At 51.1% G+C, this 22,871-nt stretch overlaps 1 protein-coding gene across 6 annotated transcripts in view; it reads left to right on the top strand.

The window, feature by feature from the left end:
• GLI2 (GLI family zinc finger 2) overlaps positions 1-22,871 on the top strand; it is a 304,945-nt gene that overhangs the window by 157,670 nt on the left and 124,404 nt on the right. Inside the window, exon 1 of one of the 6 annotated variants that reach the window (XM_075530226.1) lies at positions 1,704-1,977. The exons of the other annotated variants lie outside the window; for them this stretch is intronic. The gene's annotated coding sequence lies outside the window, so the exon portion shown is untranslated. Of the gene's footprint in view, positions 1-1,703; positions 1,978-22,871 lie in introns of those variants that run through there. 6 annotated transcript variants of the gene reach the window in all.

Here is a 22,871-nt window from a genome sequence, read left to right as displayed (position 1 = left end):
GCTCCTTGATGCCATTCTGGTCTTATCGGGCTCCTCCAGACTTTCTGGGGTGGCTCTTCAGACTCTTGACTCTTGGCAGTGGCTCAACATTTAAGTTGGTCCTAAATATTACACTTTCTTTCTTTTCCAAAATGGGATTTCTTGTGTGTAGATCTTGCAAGGTAGTTCTAGAACACTCTTATCAGGTAGGGCTGGGCGCTGGGCTTTTCAGATGCTCCGAGCAGCCCTGCATGGTGGGGGGCAGGGGGGCACCCTGTGCTCAGTTTTGCATGAGGATAGTCCACTCCGGACTCTGGGGCTCTCAGTGTCCACAGAGCTCCAGACAGTACAGATTATGAGGGCGATTGACCTAAGGGCAAGTCCTGTCTCCTCTGCAACCCTGCTGTACAACTTGGGCAAGTCCCTCTCCCTCTCGGGGCCTCAGTTGCCTCTTCTCATGGAGTAAGTCCTCAGGCCCCTCCTGGCTCACCCTCTCTTTCTCAGTGTGGCCATGGGGACCTCGTCCATCCTGCCCCTGGCTTGAGACCCATGTCCTGGTGCCAGCAGGTGGGCAGTTTCTTTCATCTGGTATCTGGAGTGGCTCGTGCAGTTCCCCTGCCTGGGAACTCCCCTCAGGAAGGACAGCCTGCCATCTAGCTCCCCAAGAGAAGCCAGTGGGACCCTAAATGATCCCAATCCTCCCATCCCCACCCTCCTGGTGGATCCCAGTCCTCCCATCCCCACCCGCATGGTGGACCCCAGTCCTCCCATCCGCACCCTCCTGGTGGATCCCAATCCTCCCATCCGCACCCTCCTGGTGGATCCCAATCCTCCCATCCCCACCCTCCTGGTGATTCCCAATCCTCCCATCCCCACCCTCCTGGTGGATCCCAGTCCTCCCATCCCCACCCGCATGGTGGATCCCAGTCCTCCCATCCGCACCCTCCTGGTGGATCCCAATCCTCCCATTCCCACCCGCATGGTGAATCCCAGTCCTCCCATCCGTACCCTCCTGGTGGATCCCAATCCTCCCATTCCCACCCCCATGGTGGATTCCAGTCCTCCCATCCCCACCCACATGGTGGATCCCAGTCCTCCCATCTGCATCCTCCTGGTGGATCCCAATCCTCCCATCCGCACCCTCCTGGTGAGCACTTGCTGGTCCTTCCTGATGCTCCATCGGGTGGCTTCTCCTGCACTGGACAGTGTCCTCCTGCCCCAGCAAGGGGTCTTGTTCCACTCCCCCTGCACAGGGCAAATGGAAGGACAAAGACAGGTTTTCCTCTGCTGCTGCTGCTACTAGTGGACCAGAAGTGGGCCTCCTCGTGTGTACAGGTCGGGCCCTGCTCTCCCTCTTGCCTGTCTCTGTGCTCCAGGGGCGAGACCTGGGGCTAGAATAAGCGGCTGCCATGAAAGGAGGGGCTCTGTTGGCCTTCAGGGAGAGGGGAGTTGGAGGAGAGTACAGAGACAGGCCTGGAGAGGGAGAGGGACAGGAAGAACTTGGGCGGGTGGAGAGCTGGGAGGAGAGAGGGGGAAATGGGAGGGAGAGAAGGAGGCTTGGAAAGAAAACCATTCGCAGGAAGGCACACAGTGGCGCCTGCTCTGTGAGGGGGGGTTGTCTGGAGGGGTGGATTTGTGGGGAGACTCCCGTGGCCCCCCTCCCAGCAGACTGCTCCAGCTTCTTAGATTCCCCGGATATGAGCAAGAACTTTGAGCCACAGTTTCTTCGGAGATCTGGCGAAGACGAACTTCTGTGAGCTCTGTCTTCACCACTCCAATTCCCCTGGTGGTCTTAGCAGCAGGCGGACTCGCAGACAGGCTTCTTTATTGTCTGCCGAGCCCCAGCTCAGCGTTAACGCCGAAGAGGCCTGTGTTACAGCTGAGCTTCCCTGGGGAAGACACCAGGCTCACATGAGGAATGAATTTGGGAGAAGTCGAGTTTAGGAAAGAAGGCAACGCAGTCCTCATGAGTTCTAGAGGCTTGGCAGATTCTAGAAGGTACTTTTCTTGTCTGGGTTCTTTTTAACTCCCCTTTGGAATCTTCTGTCTTTTGGGCTTCTCACCAGGGGCCCCAGGGACCTAGCCATACCTAAGACTTTGTGAGCTCTCCTCCCTGTTGCGAGGAAGCTGCACCCTCAGAAGAGGGAGGGGGCAGGGGCAGTGGCCTTGTTCTTGTTCGTCCTGGTGTCTGGGGAAGGCATGGCTCACTTGTACAGCAGATCGGGACAAGGCTGCCTTGTTTTCTGGGCCTTGCAGGTTTCCCCACCTTCGAGGGGCTCTCCCCGCTTTCTCAGCCCCCCTCTGAGTGGGAGGCGCTCAGGGGGTTCTTCTCTGACCAGTGTTGCCCCACACAGCGTGTGATTTTGGCAGCTTTGCTTCATCTCCCTGTTGTTGCCCGTCAGAAAATCGAGACAGTTCTGCCGGCCGTCTTTGGGGCCATGGCAAGTGACCTCACCTCAGGTCGGTGTGCGAGTGTGCGAAAGGAGAGATGGCGCAGGAGGACAGTGCGCTTGGAAAGCTGCTGCTGGGGAGCACCGGGAGCCCAGGGACTGTCTGCTGGGGAGGCTGTTCCCAGCTGAGGCTGGAAACCATGCAGGCACCGCGAGCGGCAGCAGCAGATTCTCCTTGTCTGGGCACCAGAGAAAAAAGCGTTTCTGGAGGTAGGGAGAGACCGAGGGGCGTGGCAGATGGGAGAAGAGAGCTGGTGGGAACCTGTGACGGGGCTTCACAGACCTTGAGAACGTGGATCCTGGTTTAGTGCAGTGGGAAGGCTTGCGGCCACTTGACCAGCTACTGACGAGTCTGACCTAGGATGACCCTGACGTACCCTAGAACTTGCTCCAAGCGCTTTCCAAGAGGTGGGGTTTTCCGACGTCGGTCACCAATCCTTTCTCCTGAAACCTTTCTAGGTGAACTTGAAGAATCTCTGTCCTTTCTTTTTGAATCATTTCATTGGGGGCTCATACAATTCTTATGACAATCTATCCATCCATCCATCCATTGTGTCCAGCACATAGGTACATCTGTTGCCATCGTCATTCTCAAAACATTTGCCTTCTGCTTGAGCCCTTAATATCGGCTCCTCATTTTCCTCCTCCCTCCCCACTCCCTTCTCCCTCATGAAACCTTCATAATTCATAAATCATTATTATTTTGTCATATGTTACACTGTCTGACGTCTCCGCCCACCCTCTTCTCTGCTGTCCATCCCCCAGGGAAGAGGCTATACGTAGATTCTTGTAATCGGTTCCCCCTTCTACCTCACATTCCCTCCATCCTACAAGGCATCGCTACTCTCACCAATGGTCCTGAAGGAGTCATCTGTCCTGGATTCCCTGTGTTTCCAGTTGCTATTTGTACCAGTGTACATCCTCTGGTCTAGCCAGATTTGTAAGGTAGAATTGGGATCAGGATAGTGGGGGCGGGGAGCATTTAAGAACTAGAGGAAAGTTATATGTTTCATTGTTGCTACCCTGCACCCCGACTGGCCCATCTCCTCCCCACAACCCTTCAGTAGGGGGGTGTCCAGGTGCCTACAGATGGGCTTTGAGTCTCCACTCTGCACTCACCCTCATTTACAATGATATGTTTCTTTTGTTCTTTGATGCTTCATACCTGATCCCTTCGACAGCTCGCGATCACACAGGCTAGTGTGCTTCTTCCATGTGGGCTTTGTTGCTTCTGAGCTAGCTGGCCACTTGTTTACCTTCAAGCCTTTAAGACCCCAGATGTTAATAACTGAGTGTGATAACCACTCACCAAGGTCAACCAGTGAGTAACTGGTTGAGTGGGGTGGGGACTCTGCTGTAACCGCGTTAAGACAGGGTGATGGGGCAAGGTCAGGAGCAGGGAGGCCATGGAGGAGAGCCCCTCCGGACGTGGCTGGACTGAGAATGGCCAGCTGAGTAGGGCAGGGGAGGTAGAATGTAGTTCCCCTTGGGCAGGGGAACTACATTCAAGGCCTGTCCTCAGCGGCTGGGCTCTGTGATGACCGTGCCTGGTGCCTTTGAGTTCAAAGTGCCACTTTGTATAATTCACTCAGCTTACCCCTGGCCGCTTGTGATCTTGCAGACACACCATGGTCCACCTTCCAAACAATTTAGTTGTTTTTGTTTAGTTTGTTTATTTGTTTCTTCCTAGCCAGCCCCATCTCAGCCTTTTGAAGCATGAAATGAATTTTGCTGGCCCCCGTCAATGGGATCCTTTCCTTTGAGAATGGATTTTATAAAGTGGCTATAATCCTCCCAAGTAATGGGCAAAAGCTACACGCTTCAGTTTGGGCCAGCATTCCTCTCCCTGATTTATGATATATTGATGAAAATAGTAAACTGATAGCCGTCACGAAAAAGTCATCAATCATCACACTGTGTTGCTTAAACTACAGCAAGGTTTCCAGAAGTGAGATGCTGGAGGCCAGCGAAGGAGCAATTTCCAAGCCCAGAGGCATAAAGCGCCCCTGAAACAAACTGTGTGTAGTGTATGATGAAGCATGGGAATAGAGCGGCTGGGGGATTCACGGAGGAGAGAAAGCCAAGCCGGGCTGCGCGCAAAGGCAGAAGGACATCCGCTCCTGTGCTCCAGGCCCACGAGGCTCACATCTGTTTAGTTGATTTCCTTTTGCCTTGCTCTTCCACACGGTTCTAGAAACTTCTCTTCCCGGATTTTTCAGATGCATGCTGGGCAGATATGTAGTATTGATCGTTCTGTTTGTCGTTCCCCTTAAATGGTCTTTAGTTTTATACTTCTAATTGGTGTTTATTTTATTATCGTATACATCAGTTCGACGGTTAGTGGCTGTGTCATTTGGTGGCAGTACTCCCATTCCTTGAGCTTTGCAGCCATTCTCCTCCTCCCTTTCGGAACTTTTCTGTCTAAACTTTTGAGTGATTATTGTCTATTTGCTCCCATGTAAATAGTTCTTAAAAGAGTCTGATTGTTAAGGCACCAGGGCAAGGGTATCAACCCAGGGGCAGGATGCACGAGTTCCCCGCTACAACACTGAGAAGGAAGACTGAGTCAGGAGGACACGAGGGGCTAGCTGGACCAGAGGACTTACTTTATTTCGAGTTAATGTTTTACAGGGCAAAAATAATCTATGGAAAGTGCCCGTTGCTTCTCTGTTCTCTAGAACGGAGAAATACCAAGAGTCAAATATTTATTGGGGGAGTACCCGACGTGGTGCAAATGATTAAGCACTTGACTGCTCACCAGAGGTTGCATTCAGACCTGCCCAGAGATGCCTCAGATGAAAGGTCTGCCTCTTTACTTCTGAGAGGTAACAGCCTTGGGAGCCCAACAGGACCTGGTTCCACTGGGTACACACAGGCTGCTCCGAGTCAGATGGAACCAACCGTAAGAGGTTTGTTGGGTTTTAGAGAGCGGCAAAAAGACACCAGAGAAGAAATGTTTTTAAAGGAAGTGGTTCACATGATTGTGGAACTGCCAACACACAAAATTTATAGATGCGATGCAGGCTGGAGATTACTGGTAGCTTTTGTCCCTCAAATCCGTAAGTCAGCCACATGGAAGAAGCACACCAGCCCTTGCGATCACAAGGTGCCAAAGAGATCAGGTATAAAGCATCATCCAAAAAAAAAAAAAATACCATAGAGAATGAATGGGGAAGTGCAGAGTGGAGACCCAAAGCCCATTTGTCGGCCAAGGGAGATCCCCTCACAGAGGAGTCTAGAGGAGGAGATGAGTCAGTCAGGGTGCGATGTAGTACCGATGAAGAATACAGCTTTCCCCCAGTTCCTAAGTGCTTCCTCCCCCCAACTACCATGATCCAAATTCTACCTTGTAGGACTGAATAGAGCAGAGGTTGTACGCTGGTACATATGAGGGCTGGAGGCACAGGGAATCCAGGGTGGACGATATCTTCAGGACAGGGGTGTGAGGGGCGATGCTGGGAGAATGGAGGGTGAGTGGGTTGGAAAGGGGGAACCAATTACAAGGATCTGTAAGTGACCTCCTCCCTGGGGGACGGACAACAGAGAAGGGGGTGAAGGGAGACACCGGATAGGGCAAGATATGACAAAATAATAATTTATAAATTATCAAGGACTCATGAAGGAGAGGTGAGCGGGGAGGGAAGGGAAAAAAAGAGGACCTGATGCAAAGGGCTTAAGTGGAGAGGAAACGCTTTGAGAATGATGAGGGCAAAGAATGTACGGATGTGCTTTATACAATTGATGTATGTATATGTATGGATTGTGATAAGAGTTGTGTGAGCCCCTAATAAAATGTTGTAAAAAATATCTGTAAGTCAGATGATCGGGAAAGTGAAGGAGTTCTACCTAGTTCGGAGGCAGAGAAAACTCCATATTTTGTTCTTAAGGCTTTCAACTGATTGGAGGAGGCCCATCCACATTATGGAAGGTAATCCCTGGGTGGTATAAATGGGTGCATTAGTCTAGGTACTTTTGAGAAGCAAATCCACAGAAACTCATATGTATAAGAGAGAGTTTTATATAAAGGTTAAGTGTCCTTCAAGAAAACATCCCAACCCAGTGCTGCCCAAGCCCACAAGCCCAACATTAACCCATTAACCCATGTGTCCAACACCAATCCCCAAAGTCCTCCTCCATCTCACTTAACAGATGCAATGATGCCATCTGCAGGAGGAAAGCCGGGTCAGTGAACGTGTAAGCATCTCAGCACTGGCAGGGGTCTCCACACGGCTGCTCCAGCACCCAGGGCTGCATCAGGGTAGGTCCATGCAGCTTCTCCTCAGGGATGTCTTGCAGGAAGTAAACCTTGCCAGCTGAAGCAGGGAACTGGCTAAGGCAGCTGTGCCCTGGTCCGACCATCAGAAAGCAAGAGACCCGAGAACTAGAAAGGCGAGGCTCACTGAGCCATTTATCTCTCCTCCCTTCAATTAACCCCCCATTTGTTTATCAGCCAGGTCGGCCCAATAAACTAACTCAATGGTCACCACTCAGCTGCTAGCTGATAGGTTGGTGACGCTGGTCTACCTTGAGGCCCCTTGGGAGACAGGCCTGGTGGTCAGCTTCTGGAAGACTACAGCCTTGAAAACCCCATGGGATGAACATCCACACATACGGGGCTGCTCGGAGCCAGGGCAGTGATCGCAACAGTAATCTCGGGACTACTGTAGGCCAACTGATTTGGTTGCAGTTCACGTCTTCCTGGACTCAGACACAGCAAGGATTGTGCACAAGGCTCAGGACTAGCCAATGCTTGGTTCTCCGGTTGGAGCCAACTCACTGACAACGACTTCCCACCTAGTTCATAACAACAAAAAACCCTAGACCAGTGGTCCTCAACCTTCCTAATGCCACAACCCTTTAATACAGTTCCTCATGTTGTGGTGGCCCCCCCACCCCCAACACCGTATAATTATTTTTGTTGCTACTTCGTAACTATAATTTTGCTACTGTTATGAATCGGGCAACCCCTCTGAAACAGTCATTTGACCACCCCCCAGGGGGGTCGCGGCCCACAGGTTGAGAACCACTGCACCAGACTTAGGTTTGGCCCAAGGACTGCGCACCATAGGCAAGCATAAAGTCAGCCCCACAGCAGCTTTGCCCGTGGTAGGTAGGAGTGAAGGTCAAAGCCAGCATTATCACTGGGCACTGGAGAGATTCATAGTCTCAGGGGACATGCCACGTGTGCAGCATTGTGTTCGTGGAATTGTCCCTTGTTCCGATGAGTTATTTCATGAGATCTCTGTCGCTTACTGCTATCATCAGTTCAAAAGGAAGTGTTTTCTTTCCTTAGCTCGATAATCAATGAATAGATGGAGAAAAGTTTCGTGGGGGTGTGTAGTGTGTAGTCAACACTCGCATTGGTGAGGAAACTGAGTCCCATATGAGAAGAGGAGTGTGCCTGAGTGTCACAAGGGACTGAGGAGAGAGAGCAGAGTGGGGCTGAAGTGGGAACACAACGATGTGAAATGACGCCTCCCAGAAGCTGAGCTTCTGGGTAGCATGCCATGACACCATGTGCAGGCTCACCTACAGAGGCCATCCGGCGAGGCATTATGGCATGGGCACCCCGTCCTTCAGAGACTGCTGCGCTGACCCAACTGCCACCTTTCAGCTTCACCCCTGGCTTGGACCCAGAGATCCATCTTCTTCCGGGTGCAGCCCAACACCTGGAGCCCAGAGCCCAGAGCGGGACTCGCATCTCCAACGCTGCTTTGATGTGTGGGTGTCAACAACTCTGATAACCAAGTCCTCAGGTCTTTCCTGCAGAGTGTGGCAGACCGGACTAGGCATGTGTTCGATGTAACGGGAGAGATCTTCCTTGTGGGCTGCAGTCCCTAAGCCCATCTCCAGACTCAGGAACAGTGATTGGGTCCCAGCCCGGAAATTCTAATGTAAATAAGAGATGGCTGGAAAGTCAGTGTCCCATCAGGGTTTGAACACAGTTGGCTTCTGCCCATTAGGCAAGTCCAGATTGGAAAGAGAGATTTGTGACTGCTCCACGTACACAGCCTCCCAGTAAACGAAGGAAAACAGGGAGTCCCTTCCTGACCTCTTGTTCCTTCCCGCACCACGGCCACCAGTGCTTTTTAGGCGGGCTCACAAGAGTGCCTTTGAAGCACTGTTAAGTGGGCGTTCTCAGAGCGGGAGGGGCCAGACTCTCAACATCAAATGCTCGTGTCCTTCGATTGCATAGTAACTTATGCGAGTGACAGACAGGGAGGAAATCTAACCTCCTCCACCTACCACCCGGACAGAAGAACCCTTGATGACACTTGGCCCCTGCTTGACGTGTATTGCCGTTGTACCACACACACATGCTGCTGTTAGCTGCTGTCAGGTCAGGCCCCAGCTCTCCTGGCCCCAGGCACCATCAAGGAAATGCTGCCTGATCCCCATAAGAGGTTGTAGATTGAGCCATTGGTTGACTCCCAGATATAGATTGCCAGGCCATTCTTCCTAGTCCTGTCTCAATTTGAAAGCTCTACAGAAACCCGTCCAGCAGCATTAGAGCACGCACCCTGCCACGAAGAGACAGGTGTGTGAGGCAGAGTAGCCAGGAATAGAACCTGGGTCTCCAGCACAGAACGGGAGGATTCTACCACTCAATTACCACCAAGGGTGACCTGTATGCCCAACCCCCCAAGCACAGTGGCTCTCTTCTCCCACCGCTCTGAAAGGACTCTCCCCAAGGCCCGTCCCACCACTTGTTCTATGGAGGCTCCATAGCAGAGCTGACTCCTTGGAATCGTGGCAAGACTTTCACGCCAGTGATGAACCTGCCTCTGCCACACCTCCCCCTTTGCCTCTTTCCTGACACGGGCCGTGGGTGCTTTGCCCAGGACGGAAACTCTCTCGCACGCATTGGGGGCTCTCCATCCACGGGTGCTAATCACATTCTAGGTGTGGGTTGGCAAAGGACATCTTTTGTTCTTGTTGGAGTCGCCAACCTCTAAATCTATTTAATACCCCTTCCCTGGTTGTCCATCATGATGACACATGATTTTCCAAAGGATTTACTATTAGTTAGTAGCACAGGACTTTCTCCCTGGGGGAGCAGCGACTTGCAGTGAAGAAAATGCATGTTCAATGTAGCAATTTGTCTTTTTTTATATATTTATTATAAGAGTAAATGAGTTATTGTTGGAGACTTCAATATTATTGCAAATTAGGTGCTGCAAACAGAGCTGGGCCCATTAATTATGTTTCTCAACTCCCACAGCAAACACACAGTTCAGGAATCAGTCGGTGTTCAGGCCCTTCCCAGGGGGCACAGGAGGGACCCACGGGGTCTCTGTGCCAGAGGCACAGGGGATAGGAGCTGCCTGCACAGGCTGGCATAGGGGCAGCACAGAGTTTGTCACATAGGAAGTGGTCAGAGGCAGGTAAGCTGGCGTGACCAGGGTTGGCAGTGGGGGGAGGTGGCAAGACCCTGTCCCTTGGACTTGCTCTGAGCCCACCATGTTGATGGCCGTAGAGCTGAACTGGGAGAATAATTCTGTGCCCAGCTCACCCCTTATTCATGATCTCACTCCTGAGACATTGCCAGCCACACAGGGCATATGCATTCTGATTTGGGACTAATCCCCCGACAATGAATGGTGGCTGGAGGCAGCCAACTTAGAGGACTGGGGTCCTTTGCTCAGTGCCCTCTGGTGGACACCTGCCGAGATGCTGTTGTTCCCTGGTCTTGCGGCCTAGTCACCTACCAGACACAGTCTGCAGGGCCCTGTGGGTGGGCCCTGTGTGGTCAGTGTCACGGAGGAGGCAGGAAAGGCCTGCTGTGTCCCTGCCCAGTTTGGAGTCCTACTTTAGTGTCACTTGACGGCTGATGCTATGACCCAGAAGCTCACCTTGCTGTGACCTGCATTTTCACATCTGTGGAATGGGCTAGTCATGCGTTAGTATTGTTGGGGTTAAATGAGCTCATATCCTGAAACAGTACAGCGCCCTACCAACCAACCAACCCACAAACCAACCCACAAACCAACCAACCAACCAACCAACCAACCCACAAACCAACCAACCAACCAACCCACAAACCAACCAACCCACCAACCAACCAACCAACCAACCAACCCACAAACCAACCAGTGCACTGCCACTGAGTGGATGTTTACTCAGATCATCACCAGCGAGGTTTTCTGAGGCTGTAAATCTTCACTGGAGTAGACAGCTTCATAGTTCCACTCCAGAGGGACTGGTGGGCTTGAACTTCTCTCTAGCAGTCCAATGCATACCTGAGACAGAGCCCCAGGTATACACTGCCCAGCCCTTACTTTCAAACAGACAAACCCAACCACACCTGTTGCTGTCGTGTCAGTACTGACTCACAGTCCCTCACAAGTCATAGAACTGCCCCAGAGGGTTTCCTAGACTGGAAACCTGTGTGGAAGCCAACGGCCAGGCCTTTCTCCCACAGCAGGACTGTGGGTGTGAACTGTTGACCTTGCAGTTGGCAGCTGACCACCGAAGCACTATGTCACCAGTGCTTTTTAGGAGGGCTCACAGGTGTGCCTTTGAAGCACTGTTAAGTGGGCATTCTCAGAGCGGGAGGGGCCAGACTCTCAACATCAAATGCTCGTGTCCTTCGATTGCATAGTAACTTATGCAAGTGACAGACAGGGAGGAAATCTAACCTCCTCCACCTACCACCCGGACAGAAGAACCCTTGTTGACACTTGGCCCCTGCTTGACGTGTATTGCCGTTGTACCACACACACATGCTGCTGTTAGCTGCTGTCAGGTCAGGCCCCAGCTCTCCTGGCCCCAGGCACCATCAAGGAAACGCTGCCCGATCCCCAGGAGAAGTTGTAGATTGAGCCATTGGTTGACTCTCCGATGTAGGTTGCCAGGCCATTCTTCCTAGTCCTGTCTCAATTTGAAAGCTCTACAGAAACCCATCCAGCAGCATTAGAGCACGCAACCTGCCACGAAGAGACAGGTGTGTGAGGCAGAGTAGCCAGGAATGGAACCTGGCTCTCCAGCACGGAACGGGAGGATTCTCCCACTCAATCACCACTGTCCCGGGCGCAGGTGCATACACACCTGCTTCACGCAGTGGGTGCTGTCCTGTGTGCTGTTCTGTGAGCTCTTCACCGGCTGGCGTGTCCGCCCACTTCACTGTCATCCTTCTACAGCGGCGCTTCTCCAACTCCTTCGTCTCAGAACCCCTTTACACCCTTAACAATGTTTGTGGACCCCCAAATTATGTTTCTATAGCTCATCTATATTGATGTTTATCATTTTAGACATTGAACCCGAAACATTTTATTTAATTTATTTATTTTGTCTAAGAGGAAGGACTGGGCACTCTCTAGATGCACTTTGCTAAACCTCCCACCTTCCACACCTGCCATAGCTCCTCTATTCCAGGATATTTGCCTCACTCCGATGAATCCTAACATGCCGCAGCCCACAGCAAGCGGAGTATATGCCAGAGTATCCGGAACATTTTAACTGTTTTAAGTGATTTTAAAGTAACAGTAGTAAGCCCAGTTCATATTAACATAAATAATTCTTACAGAAAATAGTTATATTTCCCCCTCCCATCCCCAAATGAGAAGAATGACATTGCTGTTTGTTTGTTCACTTTAATTTCGTAAATCTTTTTACTCTCTGGCTCCGCAGAAGCAGCATTCTTAATAAGGTGACCAGATTTTAACATTGGTAAAGCAGGATACCATTGATAAAACTCATATCCTGGCGAAATAGTCACATGGCAGCCCAAAACCGTATATTCTAGCCTGTGGTGCATTCTTTCTAAAAATCAGGACTTTTTTAAAGGGACGCGGGACAAATTGTTAAAAATCGGTACCGTCCCGCCAAAAGCGAGACGTCTGATCACCTTATTTTTAAGCGTGTGGCCTCTGACAGTCCCCAGAGTTAAACTCACCCTAAACCCCCCAGAGGACAGGATAGAACTGCTCCTGTGGGCTCCGAGTCTATAACTCTACAGGAGGAGAAAGCCTCATCTTCTCTTCTGCAGGACAGCTGGTAGTTTTGAACTGCTGACCATGTGGCTAGCATCCCAACACATCATCACTGTACCACCAGCGCTCCTTCAGCCACTTAAGAGAAAGAAAAGTGAAAACAGGAGCTCATGCTTTAGTATAAAGAGTCTTCAGGACCATGTTTTGTGTCCTTGTGGTAAAACCACATGTGACAGTACACTTGCTGATTCATACTGTAATACACCATATCAACAGTACAATGCGCAGTTGAGTAGATTGATTGTGCTCTCTGTACTGTGCAGTTTCCAAATTATTCGGCCACTATGCATAGAAGCTCTATACCCCCTAAACAAACACTCCCCCTTTGTCTTTCTGTCCAACCCTGGCAGCCACTAAGGAGCTTTGTTGTTGTTGCTCATGGGGACAACACACGTTGATCCCACGTCCAGCAGAAGGCAACGCTGTCCAGTACGGTACAATCTGTGTTAGTCCGGGTGGGCTAGAGGAACAAGTCCAGGGAGACACTCATGTGTATAAGAGAGAGCTTTATTTACAAGAGCAATTGAATATTGAGAAAACATCTCAGTCCAGATCAAGTCCATAAGTCTGATATGAGCCCATATGTCCGATACCAATCTATAAATTCCTCTTCAGACTCACACAACACATGCAATGATGCTGAATGCAGGAAAATCACAAGTCAAGCCTTGTGGATCCAGTGGCAGTGGAAGCATCTCAGTCCTGGTAGGTGTCTCCACGTGGCTCCTTCAGTTCCAGGGCTTTAGCGTAGCTCCATGTGTCTTGTCAACAGGAATGTCTCACAGGGAATGGATCTGTGTCCTACCTCCAGTGGGCTATTTGTCTCCCTCGTGCCTCCAAATTAGGTCATCAAGCTGTGACCCCCTTGACAGACTCGACTCCACCCCTCCACAAGTTGACGTCAGATTATGTAATTTCCACTGATTCCTCATGGGCCTTGACCACCTCAAGTCCACTGCTGTGGCCACTCGGCGTGCTGCGGGCCTTCCATCCGAGAGAGCTCATCCTCCAGCACTGTCCTGGGCAGCATTCCGTTGTGATCATAGAGTTTTAGAAGTAGACCGCCAGCCCTTTTGGCCTTGCCTGTCCTAATCTGGAAGCTCCACTGGAACCTGCCTAGTTTGAGTGATATTACTGACATTCGAAATACCTATGTTCCAGCTTCAAACATCATAGCAACAAACAAGCCCCCACATTAGAACAAACAGAGATGAGCAGAGCCTTAAAATATAGGGACACCCTTTTAAAAATTAATCATTTATTGGGGTGCTCTTACAAATCTTGTGACAATCCACCATTCAATTATATTGAGCACACTTGTACATATGTTGCCATCATCATTTCCAAAACATTTTCTTTCTTCTTGAGCCCTTGGTATCAGCTCCTCTTTTTTCCCTCTCCCTCCAACACTCTCCCACCCTCGTGAATCCTTGATGAATTTTATGTTATTGTTATTTTGTGACTTAGACTGTGTTGTCTCCCTTCACCCACATGTCTGTTCTTGGTTGTCCCCTGCAGGGGGGCGGGGTATATATCCAAACTTGTGATGGATACTCTTTTTTCCCCTTCCTCCCAACCGCTCCCCCCACCATCCCCTCATGATATCACTACTCCCACTACTGTTCCTGAGGAGTTTAATCTGTCCTGAATTCCATGTGTCGAGAGCTCTTATTTGTACCAATATACATTTTCCCATCTAGCCAGATTTTTAAGGTAGAACTGGGTCATAGTAGGGGAGGGGAGGAAGCATTCGGGAAGTACAGGAATGATGTGTGTTTTGTTGCTGCTATCCGGCACCCTGGTTGAATTATCCCTTTCTTGTAACCCTTCTGTGGGGGGATGTCCAATTGTCTACAGATAGTCTTTGGGTCTCTACTCCAAACCACCTCCTCATTCACATGGACAGTTGTTTGTCTTGAATCTTTTGGTACCTGATCCTGTTGGCACCTCACGATCACAGAGGCTGGTGTACTTCTTCCGTGTGGGCTTATTTGCTTCCCTGTTAGATGCCTGCTTTCTTCAAGCCTTTAAGACCCCAGATGCTATAGCTTTTGATAGCCAGGCACCATCCACTTTCTTCACCACATTTGCTTAGCCACCCCATTTTGTCCTCAGCGATCAAGTCAGGTAGTAAGCACCCTTTTTAATGTATGAGAAGCCCTGGTGGCGCAGTGGTTTAGTTGCTCGCCTATTATTAGAAAGGCCAACAGTGAGAACCAAGAAGCCACTCCACAGGAGATAGATAGGACAGGGTATTTCTGTCACGCTTAGTCTTCGAAGAGCTATGGGGCACTTCTTTCCTATAGGGTCGCTGTGAGTCAGAATCCACTGGCATTGGATTTGTTTTTCCAGGTGTAATGCCTACAGGAAGTCTTTCTCATCTTCGGGCTGTAGTCTAGACTGTAGCCAGTACTTCTCCAGGGTAGTACCATCCCACGTAGCCTTTAGGACCAGCAGCCTGGGCTGCGGTCTCTCAGTTCCTTGCTCAGATCACACAGCACACTCTTGTCAGACCCCATCGCTGGAGTCTGCTCCAGGTGGGAGCGTTGTCCCCCGGGCCAGGGACTTGCCTTATTTGGTGAGCTCAACCTGTAATCTACTGCCTAGGGGACGTGGACCATGGAGGAAGAACTCCGTTCCTTCTCAGTGTCTCCCGTCAGGCTTCCAGCTCCAGCAAGGTCCAGAGTGAAGGTGTTCCACCTCCGTAGGCCTGCTTCTCAGGACCCGTGAAAGAATCACCATTTGGCTTGGCTGTGGCCTATTTTCCCAACTGGCTGGTCAGTTCTAAAAAAAACTTGACTGGGATGTTTTCAATTTTATGTTTCAAAGAGATAATTTACCCTCCTGTTCCCTGGCCTTGTACACCACCCCGCCCTCATGATCATAATACTCCACAGGACTGGCAGCCCAGCTTGAATGGAGGGGATGTGACAAGTGACGCCCGGGAGAGGCGGGCAGTGGCAGTGCAGGCTGCGCTGTCTCCCGGTGAAGACGGATGTGCCTGGAGCAGCCTCTCTCCTGTTGGAGTGTATGGCCCACGGAGCGCCTGTGGCAGTATCTATCATCTGTGACCTGTAGCGTTTGCACTTGTTGTTTATGGTCTCTTGGCACGCCTTGTTTTTCGGGGCTGAAATACAGCGTGCTAATGAGGGATCTCTCTGCTCTGGAGGACACCTCAGCAGCTTGCTCGGTACTTTGTCAACAGCCGACCACCATGGCAGCTGCTGTCAGGGCAAAGAAAGCGGCCTGGGTTTCTGGGAGAGGAAGGGCAGTGGCTAGGGATGCAGAGAAGCCCAGCTCAGCCAGAGGTCTGTCCTCAAGGTGACGTCACTGGTTGCCATTGCATGACTTCTGACGGACAGTAGCCCCGTGTGTCAGAGAGGAACTCTGTTCCAGAGGATTTTCAATGACTGCTTTGCAGAAGCTGAGCCTGAGTCACCAGTGTGACTGAAGGGGCCTCTCTGCAAAAGTAGGACCTGAACCAGAGCTGGGTGGAAAGGCGAGGAAGGTCCACGGGTCAGGCATCTTCACCTGGGATTCATGCCCGGGGTGCCCAGGACCATGTTCTGTGTGTGGGAAATGCTCCCCGAGGGCCAGGTCGTGATGGAGATTGAAAGGAATCTGAAAACGCTTGTGAGCCTATTTCTCTGGGGTAGAGGATTCTCCCTGAACCCCTCTTTGTACTCAGGGTATTCACTTATTGAGCACAAGCTATGGGACGGGTCTCTAAAGACCTGCCCTGCTCCCCCCGCGCTCCCCCCCCCCCCACACACATCTGTGAGTTGTGACCTGTAGGTAAATTCTCTGCTGTCAGCCACAACGTGGGTCCGCAAAGACTCGGGGCTGTTTTGCCATACAAGACCTTGATGTTCCATCCCATGATACAAATAGATCATTGGACCAGACTGGAACATCCAGAAATAGATAGAAGCTGAGGCTTCAGGTAGTTGACAACAGGGCTGGCTTTTCAAATCAGTACCGAAAGGGTGGGCTGTTGGTAGGTAGGATTAAGATGGGATTGGTTAAGAGACAGAGATTGGATAAGACATATGGAGAAACATCAGGTTAAGCTTGTACCCTATACTCTTTCCAAGATAAATTCAAATGAATTCAAGATTGAATTTTTTTAAAGCTCAAAAGTATGAAAATAAGTGATTTCATTCACCTGCCCCTTTGCTGATGGGGGCCTCCTAAGACAAAATGCATGCGCCATGAAATAACAAGATGGGTATGTCTGACTGTCTGGCATGGCGTATATTCTTAACCCCAATCTTTTTATTATGAGGACTTTTAAACATTCAGCAGAGCTGGAAAAAGTTTATGCAAAAATCCCTCCTTCCTAGCATTAATGTGGACTCTTCTTGCCGTCTAACACCTCTCTCTCTGTCAAGCTGTTTCCTCTGCCCACCTTCTCTCCACTGTATTGCAAAGTCGATTGTAGCCTCGAACTAAAGTGGTAAACCATTGAACTGAATCGAAAAGACAACTACAGCAGCCACAAACCAACGCCTACTGTCCAGGGGACTTCAACTTCTAGCCACCCACCGGAGGGCTTCTGAGGGGTGGATCTTGATAGGAGTGCCCAGCCTCGGCCTTCTCCCACAGAGCAGCTGCTGAGTTTGAAACTCTGACCTTGCCCTTGGCAGCCAAGTGCTTATCCCACAGTCACCAGTGCCCCTTTTGCTTGCAATGGTGCAACCAACAGAGTGACAGCACCGGGGACCCAGAAAACCCGCTGCCATGTATACAACCCAACCGAAGGACGGAGCCTTGACAAGACAAAGCCAAGTGCGTCCATTGAGAACAAAAGGGGCACCTCCCTGCATGGATGGGGCATTGGAAGTGTTACGGAAGCCCGAGAAGAGGAAAACTCCAGTCTCTTTCTTGTTCAGGGATTCTGCCTCAGCTCGGTGAGGAGTCAGCAGGCTGGTGGGGCCTCCCCGGGCAGGATGCGAGGCTGGGGCACTCAGGTGGTTGGCCCAGTGTCAGTTGTGTGGGGGTCCAGGTGGATTTCAGCAGCATATAGTAAAAAAAGGACACCCCTTGATCTAGCAAGTTCCCATCTCAGGATCTCCCCCAGAGAAATGGCCTCACGTGCACCTAGCCAAGCAAGGGCCCTGTAGTTCTGTTTTCAGAAACAAAAAACTGGGAGCAGCTTCAGTTGTGCGTCAGCCAGGAAAGGGGAAAGCTCTCTCTGACACACCCATTCTGTGGACTGGCACCCAAACAAAAAGCAAACTCCACTGTCAGAGGGTCACCTTCTGACTTTTAGCCACCTTGTAGGACAGGGTAGAAACCCCGTGGGTTTCCAAGACAGTGAAAGTTGGCGAGAGTAGAAAGCCTGGTCTTTTAGCCGGAGTAGCTGGGGGTTTCAAACAGCTGACCTTGTGGTTCGCAGCTTAACTTGTAACTGCCAGTTTCAGAGGGATTAGCTCTGTTCATTCTGATATGCAGAGATTTTCAAGAAACATGTTATTAGGCGGAACATAACCAGAATCACACTGTTGTTTAATGAGAAGAACAGAACTTCAAACAAACAGACAAACAAACAAACCTGACATTCGTTGAGTCCTTGCTGTGTCTGTCTCTCTCCTTCCATTGTCTTTGTTCCTCCAGCCAGTCCGCACAGCATGACTATTTGCATTTGGCAGCCCAGGAAGGCTAGGCTGAGGAGACCCACCACTGCCATGTAGCAGAGCTGATCTCTTACCCAAACGGCCTGGTGCCATGGCCATTGCTTGTTCGGTGTATTTGCTCGGTTCCGTCGTGTCAAAATGGCACCTGCAGATGATAGCTGCTTCGTCCTTTCCGTTCCCTCCCCGCCCTCCATCCTCAGACATTGCTATCCAACCAAATGCTCGATGTTCTAAGGGAGCATGAGCTACAGAGTAAGCATAGCACTTGGCAGTGGGGTGAGAGAAGGCAGGGAGATGCTGTGGTGTTGTACTGTGCAAAGGGGCCAGTGGTCAGGCAGTTGCAAGTCCTTCCTTGGGGTTGACAGGAAGTGACCAAGAGATGTATGAGCATCTAGCCAAGAATAGCATGTCTCCCTTAGAAAGTAATCCCCCCACGCCCCCACCCCCAGGGCAAGCGACTAGAAGGCCCCTCTATTGCATGTGCTCTGACTTGAGGGGCTTGTAGAGGTCAGGCTACCTCGCCTCCTCCTTGAGGCTCACCAATTCACCGCTACCATTGCAAAGATGATGTTGTAAGTTGCCACTGAGTGAACCCAACTTATGGTGGTGGCCTTCTTTCTGTACAACAAAAGCAAATATAGCCCTGCATTGCCATCCCCATTGCTGGCATGTTCTAGTCCATCCCCCTCACCCGGGGTCTCTGCCCTCACGGCCCCTCCACTTCATTGAATGTGAGATCTTCCAGGGACAGGTCCCCGGGACAGCAGGTCCCAAGCAAATCAGCTGTACGACAGTCTGTTGCTTCCCACAGGGTTTTCATTGACTGATTTTTGGAAGGACCGTATACACTCCATTAGAAGCCAACCTGAATACCAGCCAAGGTACCCAATCTGACCACAAAAGCGGCATTCAAAATGCGCCGAAAAACTCGGCTTATACAAAGTCTGGATAGAGCAGAGATTGTACACTGGTGCATCTAGGAGCTGGAGGCACAGGGAATCCAGGGTGGATGATCCCTTCAGGACCAGGAGTGTGAGTGGCGATACTGGGAGAGTAGAGGGTGAGTGGGTTGGAAAGGGGGAACCGATTACAGGATCTACATGTGACCTCCTCCCTGGGGGACAGACAACAGAGAAGGGGGGGAAAGGAGACACCGGATAGGGTAAGATATGACAGAATAATAATCTATAAATTATCAAGGGCTCATGAGGGAAGGGGGAGCGGGGAGGAAGGGGGAAAAAAAGAGGACCTGATGCAAAGGGCTTAAGTGAAGAGCAAATGCTTTGAAAATGATGAGGGCAAAGAATGTACAGATGTGCTTTATACAATTGATGTATGTATATGTATGGATTGTGGTAAGAGTTGTATGAGCCCCTAATAAAATGTTTAAAATTAAAAATTAAAAAAAAAACTCGGCTTATACACGAGTATATTCGGTAGCTCCTTTCTCCCTGCCTGTCTGAATCTAGAAGCTCTTCAGAAAACAATCTGCCACGGTGACCCAGCGGGTGTTGGAAACGCTGATGCTGTAGTTTCCAGCGCCGTGGCAACAAGTAGGCAACAACAGTCTTGTCAGGGAGAATACTTGACATGTGCACCAGAGAAATACGGTCGGTGGGGGATGGCAGAGGAGAGCGAAGGCCAACGAGAGGAGCAAGGTGCTGCTGGCCCAAGCTGAGGCAGTCTCTGGAAAACACTTGCTCAGAATTGCGAGGCACACTGACTGGGGAGCAAATGACATGTAATGTTCCAGGCCTTGGTGCACCGCCCCTTTGCCAGGCGCTATACTTAACATTCGAGTCCTGGTTTGGGGGGCTTGTGCTTACTGAGGGCTCCCGAGGTGCATGAGCTTCAGGGCTCATGGAACCTGCAGCTGCCCCTCAGTAGGGTCAGTAGAGGGAAAAGTGGGCTTGAGAAGACCCGGTAAGGATTGAGGGTGTGGCCTGGGAGGGGCTGGACATCAGCCATGGAAGCCACAGGACTGCAGGAAGCTGCTGTGCCTCTGGCTGGGACTTGGCGCAGAACCCAGCCTGTCCGCTTTCTCAGCAAACCCAGATCCTGGGGCTTGCTGCTCCTGTGCTTTAGGGCCCTGTGTGCTGGGCTTTGCTGACTACTGCCCTTCTGAGGCCAATCAAACTATCCTGAGACTAGACTCCTGTCCCAAAGGCCTAATCCTGTGTCACTTAGTGGTTTCTAGTCCCCGGCACAGAGATGCTCAAAACAGCCTTTAAGCAGTAGCTGAAGGTGGTAAATGGCCATCCAGCCTTTAAATCACCATCAGAAAGTAACAAGAGTGTAGGCAGGGCACAGACCTTCAGTGTGTACCTCGATGGCCTTTTGTCATCAGGAACACACCTCTGTTAGCTGCACGCAGATCGAGAAGCAAGCCTTCACCAGCACCCTGCCCCCCAAACCCAGCTCTCTGTGCTCAGGCCTCCTCGCACCCTTTCATGCCCCACCCCCTCCCCAGCAACGACTCCCCTGGTTCCGAGAGCACACCAAAGCATAGTGTTCACGTCCAAGTTCGCCCGTCATTACCAGTTGGGACGAGGCAGTGCGTGCACTTGGGACTCATTGGTGCTGCGTGGTGGTGTGGGCTGTCCATTCACCACGGCGCGGTCTCCTCTGCATGAAGATGGCCCCCAGTACTCATGTAGTCATTAAGCTGTTGATGGACATCGGGCACTTTCCAATCTGCCTACAACTATGCTGTGCTGCATCATAGCATATGCTTGCATTTCTGTTGGGGCTAAACTTCAGAGAAATATTGTTGTGGCTCCAGTTACGTGTATAGTAGTTTTAAGAATTAAGGCCCGTGGCCAGCCAATTGCCTCCGCTTTGATACTGGGGTTGGTTTCGAAAAGTTTGCTTACTTTTTCTCTGATGTTTTGTTTTCCATAAGCATTGTTCAGGTTGAGGTGGGTGTATGAAAGTGTTCATCGAACGTGGATTCCTGATCAGGAAATTAAAGAATTGTGGACTTCCAAGAAATTGCCCTAAGGGAATTCACTTAATACTGGACGCACTCAGTCCCCTGTTGGTGCTTCCTTCCGCTGTGTGTCCACCGCATGCTCCTCGCTGCCGGGGGCTGAACGAGAAAGAACTGTAGACAGCAGACTCCTTCCCCTTTGTGAGATCAGATCAGATCTAGTCGTTGCATCTTCTGGTCAATTACACCTCGAGCTGAGGAAGACCATCTCTGTGTACCAGCAATTAGGCCTAAGAAGTGCTACATAAGCAGAATCATGGCCGTAGTAAAGCCATTTTATAGCAGTTAAAGGCCTGGCTGAGTAGCGGGGAAAGTGCCAATAAATCAATGCTCGTCTATAGAATGAGATCCTATGAAGGTACTAAATGATAGTTAGGAAGACTCTTAATGACCTAACCCTTAAAAAAAAACGCACAATGCAGGATCGTGTTCATGATATGGTGTTTCCGTTGAACATTTACATCTTGTAGTACAAAGAAAAGTACTGGGTCTAGTTTTTCTAGATTTCAGATTTGTGCAGGGCCTGGAAGCCCTGGCACTCATACCTCCTGCCTGTTTCTGTCCTCTTGGGTCCATCCAAGGTGGCCGTGCACACGACCTCTGGCCTTGCACAGTGCAGTCGGGCCTAGGTCTAGCAGACATCTCATCGTGGACTTGGTTCCTCACCCAGAGAGCGCAGGAGCGCCACGTTCTGTGGCTCCCGTGTCTGCCTTCCACAGCTGGGCAGGCTTTAGTTCTGGGGGGCAGCTCAGACCAGGGGAGCTCACAGAGAAGCAGGGGCCAAGGGAAAGGGTCTGACATTAGCAGGGTCTGTCAGTGGAAGGGGCTTAGTATTGGGAAGGATGGAGACACCTTGGCAGCTGGGGCTTTGGAGCTTGGATTGGGTCAGTGAGGGCGGGTGGCCCAGAGGTGCACCGTAGAATCCGCACTTTGGTGAATTGGAAGGTGCCCGAGCACGGAGAGGAGACATCTAGGCCGCGGTCATGAGCTCTCTTCGGGAGGTAGAGGATCAGTCAGGGCCAACTGAACCTGTAGGTGGCACACACCCACTTCCCTCACTCTGCCTGGCTGCTGCCTCCAGTTGAACATGGACTGAGTCATGGGTGAGTCTCAGCAGCTGGAGGCAAATCCTGAGTCACCGAATGGCCGGCTGGGCCACCGCACCTGCAGAAACCCATAATTAGCACTTGAAGAGTTTGTGGATGAAAACCAGTCGATTCCGATTCCATGTGGTCAGCTGTCTGCAAGCACCGCTCTGAAGAGGACCTTTCGCCTCCGAGGGCCTGTCCCCGCTGCCGCTCCAGGTCAGTTGTCAGACCAGAAATTGCCGTCAACACCCCGCTGGGCTTCCCCGGCTGGCGACCTTTCAGCCCGGAGGAGTGGACGTGCCAATTAGGATGCCCACGTGGCGAGTGCTGGTGCGGTTCTGCAGTTTTGCTTGCTGCGCTGGGAACAAAGGTTTCCTTGAGAAGTCAACTTGAGTCGGTTCTAGCTCATCCCGTGTGTCACGGAGGAGAGCTGTGCCTTCGGGTCTGGGTCTGGGATGTCAATCAAACACCAAAGGGCAAAGAGTGGGCCTTCGACAGTTCTTTTTCGTTCGGCCCCTGGCAGTGAGGAGGCACACGGAGACCGTAGTGGAAGGGAGAACACACAGTTGATTGAGTCCGGGCCTTAAGGGACTATTCCCCGGGGACTATTTCTTGGAATCCCACAGTTCTTTAACTCCCGATAAAAGCACATCGCCAGACCTTTCTTCGGCAGCACCATGGGGTGGAACCTTTTAGTTAGCCTCCTTCCCCGCCATCAAGTCGATTCCAGCTCCTGG

The sequence above is a fragment of the Tenrec ecaudatus genome, chromosome 13, assembly GCF_050624435.1.
Source record: "Tenrec ecaudatus isolate mTenEca1 chromosome 13, mTenEca1.hap1, whole genome shotgun sequence".
Lineage (NCBI taxonomy): Eukaryota > Metazoa > Chordata > Mammalia > Afrosoricida > Tenrecidae > Tenrec > Tenrec ecaudatus.
Note: the sequence above shows the minus strand (reverse complement) of the source record. Positions and strands in the feature narration are given on the sequence as shown.